Source organism: Trichoplusia ni, chromosome 14, assembly GCF_003590095.1.
Source record: "Trichoplusia ni isolate ovarian cell line Hi5 chromosome 14, tn1, whole genome shotgun sequence".
Taxonomy (NCBI): Eukaryota; Metazoa; Arthropoda; class Insecta; order Lepidoptera; family Noctuidae; genus Trichoplusia; species Trichoplusia ni.
In genome coordinates this window covers 6,966,270-6,971,251 of record NC_039491.1, presented here as the reverse complement: position 1 = coordinate 6,971,251, position 4,982 = coordinate 6,966,270, and positions in this window count along the sequence as shown.

Here is a 4,982-nt window from a genome sequence, read left to right as displayed (position 1 = left end):
TTGCCTTGCAGCGACCCCGCTGAGCCGAGCGTCTCGACGCTTTCAAATTAAACGCAAGCTTAAGACCCGTTATAAAATTACATTAACTTTATAATACCGCAAAGCGTGGTTAGGAGTACTCGATTAAAAGGGCCCATATAAAGATAATTATTCTGAAGGTTGTAACGCTTGCCGTGACCTCATTAGTATGGTATCGGTGTCTGCATGGATGTTATGTAAGTATTTTTGGACTTACATAATTTCGGATTGTTTGGTTGACCTATAAAGGATGAGATTTAGGATAGATACCTACACCGATTCGAGAACTATTCTGAGATAGCAACTATTAAAACAAGAGGGGTTTCAAGGTACCTTTTGAGGCAAATTTTGGGCATGTCTAACTAAATTCTCGAAGACCGGGTCCTTGTTTACGTCTGTCACAAGGTATCAATCAATAACCACAATGTGTACGCAATCCCCTAGTCCCAGTCTATCACGATGTTCAGCTGAGCTTGCTTTAACCTTTATGGGCAGTCATAACTTACAAAACCATGAATATTCATGTATGCTTTTACGTTCAGGAAGCTGTAAGAATATAGGTGTGTTGGGGCGGTGTCATAAAGACCTAATAACGAGGTAGCCCGCTGTGGGTGTTTGCAATTAATGAAGCCGCAATATTCCGACGCTGCCGGGGCCGGCGGTCACCTGCCGCACTTCCCGAACTATCTGGAACATACCTTTTATGCATTTTTTTATTCGAGAAGCCGTTTGACTGGATGCAATCACTAAGTTGGTTTTTAGCCAGTTGGGAATGACTGTTGTTATCAGGTAGATATTTTGAGTTACTAACGTTTGCTTAGTGATAATTTAAACAAGAATTTTTAAATTAGCAGTACGTACGTATTAGATCCTAATTGTACGTTCTCAGAATTAATATAACAGCAATACTTTTATCTTGCTACGTGCCAACGTGTTCTGTCTGCATTCCAAGAATGTCTGCTCTGACAACAGACAGAAGCGCTCCTAAAATGAATATTTAAGACAAATATGATGTCCAAGTGCCAGCGATTGTAAGCCAATAAATCAAAAGTTTGAGTATCCCCGAGTTGAATTCCAAGCGGTGGGTATCTGGCACAAATTAAAACTTCCAACATTCAGTGTTTTCACTTCCACTTTTTCTATTTACTTTTCTATTAAACTTTGTTTTCTGTAGATACGGGATGAGGCAGCCTCGAGATTTATCTACGCGATACCGTTCTATTTGGTCGAGGGAAAATTCAATTTGGTTTTTACCTGAGGGTGCGCTGCGCGAACCCTCGCATCCTCTCTTTAATGTTGTTGGATTCTTCGTAAGAAAATATAATCATGATATTTTTACTGCATATTGTACCTACTTACGTTTCCTCTAAGTGTGATTAGGGTGGCGTGACACGTTAATACGCTTTCAAGCAAATTAATTCAACCGACCTTTGTGATCTGTTAAGTACTGCATTTATCACTTCAAGAGAACGGAAAAGAATCATTATCAGTCCGAATAAATAGAGCGATCTGTACAGTTCTTCTGGTTTATTAATTTAGCTGGTAGGTAACTTAATGTCTACGAATTCCTAGAAAGTGTATTCCTTCCATACAATTTACGCTGTAGATAGATGCCTACGTCCTACGCTCCGAAAAACCGAAGGAAACTCGTTATACAAATAGAGATTGAAATAACAGCATATGCATCAACATTTATATACACAGCCGTTTCATGAGTTGAATAATGCCAAAAAGTTTGGTAAAAATAATGGTAGCAATCACATCACCACATCAATGTTTAATGAATGAACGAATTCATAAAATAAACTGTATATTCAATTGGGTATCTTTAGTGTTGGTAAGCAAAAAGGCTTTCAATTCAAAACAATTTATAGTACTCCTGACGGTTATGTGTAATTTACATCGTAACCTATCATGACATGGACTTTATATTCAACATTTTTTACGGAAACATTTCTGAATGTCGACAATGGATGAAGAAAAACAGTTGACAAAAGCGATTTTGCTGTTTTCATTTACTTTCCATTATTCTTTAACTCGTTTGTCATTCTTTTCTCTTCGCGAGGCGTGTAAAGAAGAAGAATGAAGGCTGTTTATATTTACGCAGCTAAGTGACTGGGTAGAGAGAAATAAGTAACATTTGCAGCAAAGATTTGCCGTTTGCTGTTTGTTATACTAAGGGGCGAAGTTTTATACGCCAACCATTAGCAATGTCAAAGGAATACTCCAAAATATATTTACGGGGGAAGGTTTGCCTTGTGACGTTCTGAATTAATACATTAGCTGAATAAGTTGGTTTAATATTCTGAATTAATATTCTTTTAACGAAAATTATGATTTTATTCAATCAAAATTATAGAGTAAGATTTTTGATTGCTTTGTTTAGTCTTTTATATAATCGTTATTAATAGACAAGTTTTGTGATTGAGCATTCAGAAGATCTTGATTTTAGACACCAAACGTAGCATAAAAGCGTTATGAATATATACATCTGAAAGCATTACAATACACACGAATAGGTCTGTAATAGATATAAATGAGAAGTGAGTCTCGAGAGCGCAACTCGGTACACTATCATTTCTCGGGTCCGGAATTAATCACTTAGTCAGACAAGCTCTCGTCTGACTGAGATATCGTTAATTTAACACTTAAAACGTTTTTATTCGAGTGGATAATTGCAAGAGGGTGGTCGTAATGGGCCACGTTCGGGCTCGGCAAAGATTGATGGCGTGCTGTTGGAACATTAAAATAGCCGTCTACATTTGAATAAGAAATACTTGATCGCCCGCGGGATTACGCGATCAAACGATCGTTTGTATTTTTTCGGCTCGCGATTGTGAATGTAAATATTCCGCGAGTTGGGCCAATAGTAGAGCTGAAAGGCTTTGCCATTTTTGTTTCTTAGGATTTGGAATGGATGGAATTTACCAATCACAATATACATTTCGAAATAGGTATATGTGTGGTGTTGACATCCATTTATTAGTCTTTGGTTGGCAACTTTCCCTTTTAAACCCTAGCCATCTTTTTGTGGATACTGCATACATGCCCTCAAATACAATTAGCAATAGTTCAGCGATTGCATAACAGGACGTATAGTGCAACGGTGCACGTATGTGCCGTCCAGTTAGGCCAAGCGTCAAACTCACACGCGGTGCGCCCCCATGCCCGGCTGCGGCCGCTGAGAGATGGCGGGCCGCCCTTCGATTTGTCAGCCTTAATTACGGCTATGTCGAATACAGTATCAGAGTAATTGTGTAAGAGACATCTGTTTTTAAAGTAACCTTGTTGCTTCAATTTATTGTGTGTGTGATTGACTTTTTTCATTTATAGGTAGGTTACGTTACGTAACATTACGAGTTGTTTCTTGGATGACATTTCGAAATATCTTTTTCACAGCTAAAATGAGTTTAGGTACCTACTTAATTCTATAACACTTTTATTTGATCTAAGATTAAATATGTATTAATTGTTTATTTATATTCTTTTGCTCTAGAAAGCCAGAATATAAAAAAACTTACCTACCAATAATATAATTAAATGACTTTAGACATCAATCAAGTCGCAGTTAACTTACATGATTTAGCAGTTTCTTAAGGGCTGCGCCATCATCAGTCAAACGTAATTTAAATGTGAAATCTGATACAATTCCCGCCACGTCCCGGTTGCTTGTTCCTGGTAATGTTAAAAAAACAACAACACGTAAGGGGAGAGTCGAGGGCGCTAATCTGATGGCTGAGTGAAAAGATTTAGTGCACACCCCACTGGTAATAATCTATTACACTATAGCTACATGTACATTTTGAATTTAATCTCCAGAGATATTTTGTTTTGGAGGGATCCGCTGAGTAATTAGTGAAATGGTTTGCTAAAAGTGTACCTACTTAAATTTTATTTAAAGGGGTTCCCCTTTAAAAAAACAAGTTTTTTTTAAATATTATTTTCGTACCTAGCTGAAGGCTCAAAAACTTCTCAATTGTGTGCACTACTCATAATTACTCTTGTCATAAAATCATACTTTACTTGGCTAGCTAAAAAAGTTTTTATTTCACGTTGCCCAAATCAGGCAGTTACAAAGACTACTCTAGTCGTTTGTTTCTGATGTGTCATTTCATCTCGGGATTTATAGATAAGTTACAGCCTTAGTCTGCCAGATTTCTTTAGGAATTCGCCGAGGTCAGATCAAAATCACTGTGTATCGCATAGATATAAAACGCAGATAACGAATTTGGTAAGAAAATGTCGAAGAGAAAAAAAAACTTTTGCTTTCGGCTATATGGAGGGTAGATTACAAATGGGGATCGTTGTAACATATGAAACTGCAATAAGGCTTTCGTTCCTACTGGGATAAACATTGGTAGCATCAGAAATACATTTTTTACAATTCAGTCGACAGTATTGCACAATATTAGCAATATCGAATGCGCGGCCAACCCTTGCAATGGGAGGCAAATGCCAGCAAGCGAGCTCACTATGACTATATTGCTATTCGATGGCGCGATGATATTGGAATTCCTATATGAAATAACATACGAAATGTACAAGGGAGTGTTTATTTAAAGTGGAATTTGATCAAACATTTGCAGAGACACAGGTGTAGGTTCTTTACCCAAATATACCTTTTTCTGAGTCGCCCGCGGCTTTCGATTTTGTGTGAATAGGAAAATAGCTTTGACGGGTATATGAATATTATCATACGTTGTAATGTAGTGTCTAGCAGGCATATACGAATTGTGGAGGCGTAAAATTGAATTCCCAATAAAATATACTGGTGATAAGTTTTTGGGATGTGAAGAAAAACTGTCATAACAGTGACAAATACACATGTGCACCGTCAAACAAATTTGATCATGGCAGCAGAAATAATCGGTGGAAATCTAGCTCTAGTATTGGAGCCTGTTTTAGGATTCCGTTTTTACCCGGGACTATAAGAAGTACCTTCGTACGAAATAATAAAAAAGGTG